This window comes from Podarcis raffonei, chromosome 2 (assembly GCF_027172205.1).
Source record: "Podarcis raffonei isolate rPodRaf1 chromosome 2, rPodRaf1.pri, whole genome shotgun sequence".
NCBI lineage: Eukaryota > Metazoa > Chordata > Lepidosauria > Squamata > Lacertidae > Podarcis > Podarcis raffonei.
Window position 1 is genome coordinate 57,128,879 of NC_070603.1, and position 13,113 is coordinate 57,141,991.

Here is a 13,113-nt window from a genome sequence, read left to right on the forward strand (position 1 = left end):
GAATAAAGGAGCTGGAGATGATGCTTATAAGTGGTCCATGTTTCACAAGCATACAGTAAAATTGGTAGTACAATAGCTTTGTAAAGAAGCATTTGGGTTTTCCTGCGAATGTTTCTATCTCTTTGCCAGATCTGAAAGGCCTTCCTTTTCTTGCCAATAATGCGTTCAATCTCACTGTCGTTCCTATCAAACAAGAGCGTCTAATTCTTGTCGGTGCTCTAAACGTCCTAGGCAACGAGACGTCGCACTGACAAGTTGGGTGCTGCTTGGGTGCGCGCGTTTCAGGGAGGGTGTCGAGCGCTCAGCTCTAACACCGTCCAGGTTCCATCATCGCCGGGGAGGCGTCGGCTATTGGGAGCATTACGGTAGCGATCTCTCCGTGCCGGGCGAAGGCGGGGCTTCCGACGTGGCAGCCGCTCAATCGGAGCGCAGAACGCCGAGGGCCTCCGCCAAAGGGGCGGGGGAAGCGCAGCTCCGGCTGGAAACGCCAAGGCTGTTCTAGAAGCGCGGCGCGGGAAGCGGCGTGTTCCCGGGCGAGGCGCGGAAGGTGCGCCCCGCGGGCAGGGCAGGGTGGGCGCGCGCCTCGGGAGACCCCTTCCCCGCGGCCGCGGCGCCTTCAGCCGGCCGCTCCGTCGCCTCTGGCGCGCCCGGGGGCGCTTGTTCTCCGGCCGCTGTGCCCTCCCGCTGCCCCTTGCCCACCTCTGCTTCCCGCTGGGCTCTTCCTCGCCCTTGGCGCTCCTCACCTCTCCGCCTTCGCTCAGGGGGGCTCGCCCGCCCCCCGCCTCCTTCCGTGCCTCCCTCCCTCCCTCCCCGCCCGCTGCTGCAGCCTGGAGGCGACGGCGCACCTGCATGGCTCCCGCTTGACCTAGCATGGCTTCTCGCGGGCCCCCGCGACGGCGAGAGCCGAAGCCGCCGGCCGAGGAGGCGAGACGCGGGTGGAAAAGCGGCCGGGGATGACTTCATCTCTGGGACGAGCGGCGGCGGCAGGGGAGGTTTCCGTGCCGTAATAAACTCCTGCCTAACTTGGTTTTCAGGCTCCCGAGGCAAGAAGTGCGACGGACGAAGCGGGCGCTGCCAACTTGTCGCCACAGCGGCTGCGGGCAGGTAAATCCGCTCCCTGGTTTGTACCGCTAGCGGGGAGGGAGTTATTTGGAGCAGTGTGGTTTTCCACACACCCCAACCCCCCCCCCCCGTAGGCGATTTCCTACCTGAGGAATGTCTGTGGGAAACTTTGAGCTCAGGTAAGTAGCAATAGCAGCGGCATCAATGGGGGTTGCAATCCGTACAGCAAGAGAAAAGCTCTTGGCAGCATCCTTTGCATTTCCGAAGGGAAGGGAGTAATGTAAATACAGGGCGACCCGCAGGGGCTTACTTGGTGCATAGACTAGCTACCTATGGAGTTGCAAGGGGCCACGATGGTCATCTAGTCCAACCCTCTGCCATGCAGAAATCTCTTTGCTCGAGGTGGGGCTGGAACCCGCAACCTTGAGATTAAAAGTCTCATGCTCCTACTGACTGAGCTATCCCTGTTTTTTCCAATATACGCAAATGGTTGTGTGCATAAGCTGGGAAGGTGGGCTTCTTGCAACACAAAAAACCCTGGAATGTCTCCTGTGGGGATTTCGAGAGGGGCAGCACTCATAGTCTTGTGGCACCTTAAAAAGCAGACTTCATCTGACACATGTATCCAGAGTTGTGTAGATGCATGGTTTGGGGAAGGGGGTTGTGAACATTGGGGTTGGAAGGAAAGGAAATGTGTTTTATTTTCAGAGAGGAGGAAGCGGGTATTGAGTGGCTCTGAAAAATAATGTAAACCGTCTTCTGACAGCGTCAGTGGTAGATGGATTGAAGCAGGAAAGCTCCATTCTGTTTGTTTGTTTGTTTGTTTGTGGGTGGGTGGGTGGATTGGTGGTGCCGGGGAGCCCCAGGAGAGGCAGGAGAGCTCCTACTTCCCAAAAGGATCTTTGGGAAAGGATCTCTGAGTTCAAGAGGCAATATGGAGTAGGAACCTCTTGCACCTTTCCCTTGCAAAGCAGTTCTTTGACAGGAGAAAATATGAGAGGGGTCTTATGAAAAGTATGGCAGATTGATCATATGCTGCTCAGAAAAGGAGGAATTGAGGGTAGTGATTTCTTGGTGATAGTCCTTTCCATCTGCCAGTTTCTCTACCTGCATAGAGTGCTACGGATAGCCTGATGCTCATTACTCTCCCCCTCCCAATGACTTTGATTTGACCCACCTTAATCTGTATAACTTGCCCTTTTAAGAGTGACATATAAAGTTTGCTGCATAACTGTTTGGAGTGGATCTTTGAACATTGCAGCGCTTGTTGTTGTTGTTGCTGTTATATTTATTTATCCCCCACCTTCTTCCCTGACAGGAACTCAAGGCGGTTTACAGATAAAAATAAGACAACTAAAACTTTTTTGAAAAAACAATTATTTTAAAAAAATATTAATCAATGTTCGAATTAAAACTATGCTTTGGAACTTCCCTGCTATATTGATTTAGACAGCCTGCTAAGAACTTATTTATTTCAGCAATAATTTAGTTATGTATACTTGTTTTTATTGATAAATCATGTATGCTGCGTGGAGACCTTTTGGTTAAGTGGTTGATACATTTTACAAAATAAAAAAATTAAAAAGCTTATCAGAGATTCAACAAGCATTTCTTCTTGCACTGTTAAAGCAACACTGAGTTGTGTTGTTTTCCTTCTTAGTTCTCAAGAGCTTTGGAGAAAAGGGATTTTTACATTCGGATTTTACACAAGTCCTCTGGTGGTAGAGGAAAGGCATTTTCTGGATTTCTCCCATATAAGGTCACATAAGGCCACCCTCACACACCAAGCTCGTTACATAAGACTTTCCTAGTGTCTGGAAGTGGAGCAATGTGGATCATCTCATGGATCACCACTTTACCTCCAGGGTAGCCAACAAAGCTCTCCAGATGTTCAGCTCCCATCATACCCCAGAAACCATAGCCCAATAGGCAGGAACAATGGGAATTGTAGGCCTACAGCAGCTGACAAAACATTGGTTAACTGTGCTTTACATGAGATGGATGACATGGGTACATGAAATGGTACTGGCAAATTGTGGTATTTTTGTGCCCAGGCTATGCAGATAAAAGCTGTGCACAGAAAATAGCATCAGGGAGGTTTGGAAAGTGACAAATCCACTGTGATACAGATGTTCACTTTTCCTAGCTCATTGCAGTCTCTTCAAAACCTGCAAGCCTCTTTGACCAAAACCATGGTGGGATAAAGAGAATGGATCTGTGTAGCATGTATAAGAATATAAATATCATAGTTCCATCAAGGCTCTGAAATATTATTATTGGTAGTGTCTTCAGGATACTGAATGTTGGTACCACTTTCCTTTGATTAGGGTGCATGCAATCTTGCAGATGGTTTATAAGAGCATCCTTAAATTAGCATGAAAAAGTCCACACAAAGTTGAGACAAAATGCAACAATTATAACAGTAATTCACCATGGGCCCTAGTAGTTCCCAAAGGAAGTGGTGGCTGCTGCTTCTGATTCCAGCGGGATGCCTTTCTACACTACATGATCTCATTTAACCACAGTCTGTAATTCATGATTCATGAGTGCTGTGGTTTACGTTATCCAAGAAGCCAAATGAGATTGGGGACACTTTTCAGTCCCACTGATTTCAGTGGGAACAGTTAAGCAACTTCTCAGGAAGCAGAATTGGTCACCAGTTCTTTATAGCCTCCTTCCACTGGTGGGACGATGTCCTGAAATTCAAGGTAATGGGTTTCTTTTACCGCACCTACCATAATGTCATTTTTCTTTCTTTGGTAGTTCATATTTGTATACTTGGTGGTATCCAACAAAGTTGTTTGCTGTTGGGAGATACATTAGCTGAGGTCGGGGTTGGGTTCTCTCTGTTACAGCATCTGCTCCATTGGGTGTACACCTAGGAGTAGCTGCGATATGTAGGACTGAGTTAGCCTTCAGCTAACTTGTAAGTGCACTTTTGAGAATAAGGAGTTAATTCTTCACTCCAGACAGAGACAGTGCCTGACTCAGGGTCATCCCAGTGAGCTTTGTGGCCAAATAGGGATTTGAAGCCTGGTCTCTCAGGTCCTAGTCCAACAGTCTTTCTTATTATCCCACACTGGCTTTCATACAAGCTCCATTAGCACAAAGACTTCCGGCTGCACAATGGAATCGCTCCCATGAGTCTCCCAAATACCCCCTGAACCTGTTCCGGATAGTGCCCCCCCCCCCAAATCCCCTGGAACAGATTCAGGGAGGGCACCAGGGAGACATGGAAAGAAGAGAGAAGAGAAGTTCCATTGTACAAACTGAAATCATTTCTGCTAATGTAACTACTTCATGGTGTTGGGTTATTTATAGTTTCAAACTATAAAGTTGAAGTTCTGCTTTAACTAAATATGAAAGTGAACTTGTTTTCCACTAGTAAACAAATATTCAGATTCAATGAATACTTCTTCCTCATTATTTTTCCACTCCCCCCTTCATTTCTTCCTCTTTTAAATTCTGATTCCTCATCACCTCTGTTTGTCTTTGTCCATTTGATATCTAAAGCGCACACACACACACAAACCCAGTGGATATCTTTCCTACCTCCTTATTCCATTTGGTAGTGTAAGACATATATTTTTCCATGTTCCTTTTGATTTTAGGGACACAGAACAGGACTAGCTAAGAGCATTGCTTTGTGCCCTACCGCTGCTTAATATTAGACAGTTTGTGAAAGAGGATCCCTGGGTCCCTGCAATAGTCAGCCTGCAATTATGTAGAAATGTTGTGGAATTCTTAGAGCACAGAGCTGGCTTTATATGCAGTTGCCTCATCCATCAAAATTACATATAACTTCCTTGGCACAGTACAGATGACCTGGCTGCTGCTTGCGCCAGATGCATTAAATTTGCATGAGTGCCCTAGTGCACCATGTTTAGTATGGAGTTTCTGGGATAGAAAACATGCACACACCCCACATTCCTATCTTCTAACAGCTCCACGTACAGCGAAAGGGCATGTATTCTGCTTAACAGAATGAAAACGAGCAGGACTTTTTCACTGTTTGGGTGGCAGTGGGAACTTCCACCATCTCCTCTCCCCCCGTCCCCCTTTTACTGATTTGGAAGAAAACAGAAATCCCATCCAAGTCATTGACGTATAGTGGTCTCTTACATCAGTGGACTCTCTCGTCTGTTTTGCAGCTATGTTAGGAAGAGATGAGTTGGTTGTGTGGAAGAATTGCCAATAATTTTCAGGAGGTAATTCTTCAAGCAGATTCTGCTAAACGAATTATAGGTAACCACAGCGGTTATTTGACCAGCAGGGAGCCATATCTTAAGCTGACAAAAATGATACTAATGCGCAGTGTGCCTGTAGTGTTTTCCCCCTTAGGTGTTTTACATGCTACATTGCAGTCTGGTCCTATGTGTGTTCATTTGTAAAATAGGCCAGTACTGCTGCAGTATAGCCATAATATACGTAGATGGTAAATTGAAGGTACAAGATAGTGGCCTGTCTCAGACCACCCCTGAGTTCATAGCTAAGCAGAGCTCTGAATCAGAAATGGCCAGCACATAATCCTAACCACACAGTACCGCGCTAGCTGTCTCTGTAATGGGTAAAAGCTTAAGGGCAGTTTATGGAGCTGCATGATTTTTGTTTATTTACCTGTTCAATCTCTGATTTGTGCAGCTTGTGTGAGTGGGAGGAGTGTTTGCGTAAATGGGTACAGTTTTATACATCCATTTAAGCTTAATGATTCAATCGAGTCTATTGCTTTCCTGCTGCTTGGAAGTAGTGCCAGTTCAATGACTGAACGTAATCAACATGAGTCATGCATAAAGGACATTTCATATATTACTCTTTTGAGGTTTTCCATATGCTTAAAAACCATTAATTTGTAGCCACAGAATGTAGAGTTATGCATTTCAGAGCCATAGCTAGAAATCATCACCAAGGATTAATGACTAACCCCTGCAGGTTTTATAATATTTAAAAAGAATATGAAGAAAATCTGATCACTCTTGTCCCTGCTAGAAAATGTAAACTCTTGCCAGTGTCAATAGGTTGAGACTTTAACAAAAATCTGGGCATTGGCAGAGTTTACATTCTCTAGCAAGGACTAGAGTGATAATGTGAGGGATATAATTTTATATATGTGTTAACATCTAATTTATTATTTTTATATCCCACATTTCCTCCAAGGAGCTCAAGGTGTCATCCAGGGTTCTCTTCATCTCCATGTTATCCTCACAACAACCCTGTGAGGTAGGTTAGGCTGAGAAACAGTGATAGGGCCGAGGTCACCCAGTGATCTTAGTGGCAGAGTGGGGATTTGAACCCAGCAATCCCAGGTCCTGGAGCCTGACACTCTCGCTGGCACTCCTCCTACCTATCTGTCCCTATATAGAGGCACTTACACATAAATATATGGGCTGTTATAGGGCCGGGATAGAGCAGTTGTTTCTGTGGAAGCAGACTTGCTTTCTGACCACTGAAAGCTGCTTGGTTTTGTGGACCTTAAACCTTGGTTTTGTGTTCCCATCACCTTAAGTTCTAGTAATTGGACCACGGACTCATTTTAGGTTTGATGCAATTGTCCCTTTGCAGTGGCACAGAGCCACATATGTCTAGGAATCTAGTCTAACTTGAGCATGTATAACCAAAAAGCACAGAACTACAATATTCAAACAATGCTGTCTCACTCAGGACTGGCAGGGAATCAAGCAACAGAACAATGTAAGACGTAGGAGCCAACCAACAGACAGTAACTTTATAGGACTAGAAAGAATCTCATTAGTCCCTTTTCTGTCCTGATTGGTAGTTGCAGAGAATATTCTTGCCATCTGCAGCGGTGCAGGTACTGCAGCGCAGCAGATAACAGACTAGCATAGCAATTCCTACCTCTAGCAAGATGCTGCGGTACTGTAGTGAGTAAGATGTCTGAACCTCTTGCTGCCAGAGACTTTGGTTTAAGACATTGGTGTAGCACTCTTTAATGTGGCATGTGCTTATTACAGACTGCTGCTTGCTTCTACTTTGCCAAATGTGATTATGAAGGCCTAGTTCTCACAAGCATCAAACGAGGAAATAAGCTTGCTTCTAGATTGTACCATGTCAGGCTACAAGTCAGGGTCCTGTTACTGGATTCTTCTCCCTACGTAGAGAAAGTAGCTTTCCACAGAGAAGCACCGCTACAAAGCTGTCCCTCATTTAGTTTTCTGTGTGCAGGAAAGTTCTTTTTTTTTAATCTCCATGTTCATCTTGAAGTTGTACAATCAAGAAACAGATTAAATCTCCTCATTTGATGTTTATAAAAACTAGGTCTATGGATAATGCTTGTAATGTTTACTCCTACTGGAAAGGAATGATATATATGGAAGGATATATACAAAGGAATGTTGCCCATGGACTGAAAAGAGCTCCCCACCTTGACCGTAGGGGAGAGGAAACATTTCATAATTAAATATAGTCATTAAGTTAAATGTTTCTGATTACTTGAGCTATGGTCTACAACACACCTAATTCCATTGGGATTTGCTTCCAAGCATTTTGGAACTGGGATTTTGGAATGATTTTCAATTTGGTCTTCACACACACACACTCTCTCTCTCTCTCTCTCTCTCTATATATATATATATATATATATATATATACACACACACACACACACACACACCAAGACTGTTTTTAGATTCATCTGTCGGGATGTTACTTATTAACATTCTGGGCTTCGAACAGCAAAAGGCAGTTTTATGTCTGGTACTCTATAAGTCTTGGCTAGCGCCAGACCGGGAAGATAAAGCAGACAATTCAGAAAGCATAAATCCATCCCTGTACTTTGCACTGGATTTAAGTGATCATTTACATCTATATACAGGGTAAGAGAAGGTTCAAACAGTGGAATTTAAAAGTGCCAGAGTACTGTGGGCTTTGGCAAAAAATAAAAATAAAAAAATTGCTTTAGCTGTTAAGGAAATGCAGTGAAGCATGAAGGAGACTTTAGGAGCTAATCCAAATTCTGGGTATTTCTTAACCTTACATAACACAAATCACAAGGTTACTAACATTATTGGAATAAGGACCCTACTGATTTCTGTACTAAGAAACAGCATTTGAAGCACCACGTCTTCATATGCTGTTAGGGAGAAGGCAGAAAGCCACACCCCAAGGATTTGATTATTGTTTAGCATTTAGATGCTTTAATAATTTGCAGATGCACATTAAGCACTTGGCAAGGGAGGTGGTGATGCAGGCATGTGGAGTGGATGCATGCAAAGCTTGGAGGGGTGTAATAATGCTGAACTCCAAAGCAAGGAGCCAGCTGGAAGGCAGATATCTTTCAGGAAAACTGGGGGGGGGGCTTAGAATGAGGGCCCTTGTATTTGATGGGTGAGTGCAGTCCTCTGGAAATGCTAGTGCGCTCCTTAAGGGCTTTTAATCAAAGCACTATGTTGGACCAGAAAAGGCTAAGAGTAATACTGACCCCTGGGTTTCATATTGCTGGACATTCAGACAAATCTAGATTGTTCTGAAGACACGGAGCGGATTGGGAACGACTCCAGATTCTGAAAGCTCTGTCTTGTGATTTCTGTGCGATTGGAAGGCTGCAAATGAGAAATACGATTTTAAACATTTAGAAGTACGTTCTGGAGACAGTAATTACAGGGTGAAGAACTGATGGATACTTTCCAGGGCAGATACCACAATGTAAAAGGAATAACAAAACAGTTTCTCCTTGTGTAATGCTGACTATTTCCTCTGAAAGTGCTTTGGAACTGCATCACAATTAGAGATGTTGAGCCTCAGTATTAATGGGCAAAGTTAACTCTTCTCTGAGCAGGAGACATGCTGCTGCCTGCTGTATATTACACCAGTAAGAAAGGGCCTGTGATTTAAACCAAAAAAGCAGCAAGTTATTCAGGCTCATGGAACTAATTTCACAGTTCTTTAGATCCTGGCTGATATAGACAAGAGTTGTTGTTTTTATTTAGCTGGTTTTCCCCCTTCAGCTTACAAAATATAATATTCTCACGCAATGATCATTTTGTCAATGTCACACCCTCACAATTTGCAATGTGTTTGGCATTTAAATGTTGTTACCTTGGCCTCCTTGCTTCGATATTTTTTGTTTTCAGTCCTGTGCACACTTAAATGAGAGTAAGTCTGATTGAACACAGTGGGACTTACTTCTGTGTAAACATACATAGGCTCAGGCGCCAAGACACTGAACTGTAGCCACGCTGTCTTAACAGAAAGGAGGCACATGTTTGGCATTTAATTGGCTTTGGCTTGTTAAAAAAGCAAAACCCCTTGGTTTATCCCTCCCCCCACCGACAATTTAATGAAGAGTGCTGTGGGTTTCTCCTCACTGCTTCCATACGTGAAATCAAACAGGCCCAGAGGAAGGCCTGTCCTGAATCTAACCTCAAATTGTTGTTTATGTAAGAGACATGTCTTCGTGGATTCAGCACAGGGTCACACCCCTGAAGCAAATACTAGGTGTCATATAGGGCAAGCACTTATCTAAATTAAGATTGGTTAAACTGTGTCGTACAGCTCAAATTTAGATACACTGAGAAGCAATGCTGTATATAGATCTCCTGCTTCCCAGTGTAAGTATCAGCTTTATTAAAGCAGAGGATCATTCTCACCTGCAAGTGCTTGGTTCTCTAAAACAGAAGAAAGTGAACCTCAAGGGCTCAAATTATGGAGGGAAAGATGTGACGCCCTTAAAAAAAAATCCACTTTGTCCCCCCCCCCAATTTTTTTTACCCATTTATGTCCCTCTCTAGATTTCTGAAATGAAGTAGCTAAGGGGGCAGATTCCCTTGGCTGTGAGGGCGATCTGGCTGCGACATCTGTCACCCCATTGATCGCCAGGGTTGATCTGGCTGGCTGGGCGGGTGTCCCCTCTCTCCCTCACTGCTCCATGTGCATCCCTCCCGAAGCTGCGCGCTCGGTGGAAGAGGACGACCGTCCCAGATAGAAGGAGTGTACCGTTCTTCGGTCAAGGGTATACGATAGCTGCCCTCCCCTGCTAGAACCTCCAAACAAGCTCAGATACGTAGAGATTCCTAACCACAGGGTTGTTCACGTAGACATGGGACAGAAGGTGAAAATGGATGATTCAGATAATTAAGGGTCAGAATTTGCAGGCTTATGTTGGCATCCGTCTATCTTGGGAGACAATGGAGAGGTGCGCCTTTGGGGGGTGAGGTCAAGCTTTTGGAAGGTTGCAGCGCCTGCTATGGTCATACAGTCTGATGTGGGAGAGACATGCAGCTGGGGCAGATGAAGGTGCCTTGGTTTTGCAGCTACAGGTGCATTTCAGCAACAACTACAATAGCTAAAAAAAGCGACTGACCACAGCAGCATCAGGGAGGTATACCTTATGGTGTATAGTAACGATGTTGTCACAGTCACTAACAGCACTATGTAGAAATTGGGGTAGGTGTTCAAACCTTTTGGACATGGGTTTCACAGTCCAAGTTTAACAATAGACAGAGTGTTTATTTGAGGAACATTGCAAAAACAGATTTGTAGTAAGCCCTCCCTCAACTGACAGAATTCCCATCCTCCCTCACCTGCCATCCCATGCTGCTGTCAAAGCCCCCTCCTATTTCACACCCTCAGCATTTCATACACCAAGTGATGTCTTCTCCCATCTCCTTGAAACACAAGCCCCAAACATGGTGCTTTATTATGTCCTTTCCTCACCCAAAACCTGTTGATCTTCACAATCTGCAGTGGATTGTATTAAGGCCCCAGCCTGCTCTCCCACCTGTAGCCTCTCTTGAAGCAGACACAGTACAAATTGGATTAAATGTAAAATGTATAAAAAACCTCCCAGAGAGTGGCCATGTTTATATGTCCCAGTGAGCCATAAGCCATGGTAGGCTTCTCGTGAATGAGCAAGTCTGTTCTTGGCTTGCTGGTGTGGTTTGTTTAAGGATAACCACAGTTTGATGACACAATAAACCATGGTTTGTGGATTGTTCTGCTTACGGGAGGAGCAAAGCAGGAGTGATTGGGCAGCATTGCTTAGTACACTGCTGGTTCACAGCAAGCCTACTGTGGCATGCAAACACAACCAATGTTTTGTGTCCAGAACAATTTATAGACTTTTTTTAAAAAGTCAAACTTTTATTCTGAGCTGGATATTGATATACTGAATTTTGCTTAAGCAGCAGGGGGTGTTTAGTTCCGGTTTGGGGAGAAAATACAAAGTTAGGTCCAGTTGTTGCTTCAGATTTGGCTTGACTCCTCTTGTTTAATAAGGTGTTGCTACCGTAGACTACATCATGCTTGTAGGCTGTAGTCTTTTGCACACTTACTTGGGAATAAACTCTTAACTCAGTGGGACTTAACTTCAGTGTATAAATGCATAAGATTGCACTGCTAATCCACTAATCAGTTTTGGAGATACTAACAGCTCTAGAGCAACAGGTGACATTGAAGAAATAAATTCAGAACCGCCATATGGAATACATAAGACTCTTCATGGTGTTCATCTGTTTCCACAGCTGTGGTATGCGGAACTGTTCAGCTTCCTTAAAATCCTGCATTTCTGAAACGTGTCATCTGTACTGGTATATTTTCTAGCTAATCATGTGTGACACGTAACTTCTGGGCAATATATACTTAGAGAGAGAGTGCAAAAATGTAAGAGACCACTTCTTTTCCTGCGGCAGGAAGAAAGACGGTTGTGATTTTGACTGTTGCTTTAGGCCAGCTTGAGTTTTATTTAGAAATGTAATTTATCAGCCTCTTTGTTTTTTTAAGCTAAGCAAAATAATACAACTAGCTTGAGAAAGAGGAAATATATTTGCAACAGTTTGGACTGGTTGACTTTCATGGTTCTCAAATGTTTGCGGAACCCTTGCAGTAAAATATTTTCAAATGATTTTTTTAAAGGGGGCGGAGAGAGGGGTTGATTATTTGGACAGGAAGCAAGGCAACACCAAACAGCTTGAGCTTTTAAAAACAACAACTGAGTCCTTGAAAAAGGTTGCTGTGGACCTCCCAATCTCCTCTGATGGGAGAAGCTTTTCATACATTCATAGAATCATAGAATTGTAGAGTTGGAAGGGATTCTAAGGGTCATCTTGTACAACCCCCTGCAATGCAGGAATCCTGGCCCAAGCTTTACCTGGGTGGGCTCAAACCACCAACCTTCTGGTTTACAGCCAGATGCACTGACTGGTTAGGCTGTGGCTCTAATCCAGGCTTCCTCAAACTCAGCCCTCCAGATGTTTTGAGACTACAATTCCCATCATCCCTGACCACTGTTCCTGCTAGCTAGAGATCATGGGAGTTGTAGGCCAAAAACATTTGGAGGGCCGAGTTTGAGGAAGCCTGCTAATCTCACTGCAGCGTTACCCTTGCCTCTAGGCTGCAGCTCAATAGAAGAGGCTAAGAGGGGGATGAGGGAGTGACATGACAAGAGCTTGAACAGCACTTTTCACCCAAGTATAGCAGGGCAGTATGGGCTGGGCAGTGTTGCTTACCTGAATTAACAGTGGGAGAAGGAAAGGAGGGGAAGGAGTTTCCAGGGAAATTGCTTGAGCAGTGCATTTATTCCTGATAGCTGTAGCTCAGTGGAAATCACGGAACCCCTTAGACGGCTTTATGGAACACAGTTTGAGAAATGCTGGCTTAAACTAATACTGTATGTGCTGTAAAGATGCTGTAAAGAGCAAGTTGACACAAAGGGACTTGATGGATTAACCCACAAGATTAACAGGAAAATGTTATGATTATTATCCACTTTTGTATGCATTAGAATTGTGGCCACAGGGAGCACATGTGGAATATTAGGAATAATTGAATGTAACAACTAAATTAAATGCTGCTGTTAACATAACAAGACTAAACATATTTTAAATAGAATGTCATTGTCCCTGTCTATACATTCTGCATTTCATTTGCCTCTAACCTTCCTGTTTACATTTCGTTCATATAACAATGTGGACTCTGATCCATGAAAGTTTTTGCCCAGATTTCCCCAGTCTGGGAGTAATCCCATTGTGGTTACAAACCAGACACCTGGAGCAGCAGATGCAATGTAGCAGTATTTATTTTGCTGGTGGATCAGTAAAC

At 44.3% G+C, this 13,113-nt stretch overlaps 1 protein-coding gene across 5 annotated transcripts in view; it reads left to right on the forward strand.

Annotated features, from left to right (window-relative positions):
• The first annotated feature begins 427 nt into the window (after positions 1-427).
• The window catches only part of P4HA2 (prolyl 4-hydroxylase subunit alpha 2), a 43,959-nt gene continuing 31,273 nt past the window's right edge, over positions 428-13,113 (forward strand). Inside the window, exons 1-2 of one of the 5 annotated variants that reach the window (XM_053376766.1) lie at positions 428-547; positions 1,035-1,104. The gene's annotated coding sequence lies outside the window, so the exon portion shown is untranslated. Of the gene's footprint in view, positions 548-783; positions 1,105-11,555; positions 11,634-13,113 lie in introns of those variants that run through there. The other 4 variants (XM_053376770.1, XM_053376769.1, XM_053376768.1 and 1 more) reach the window with 4 other exon arrangements.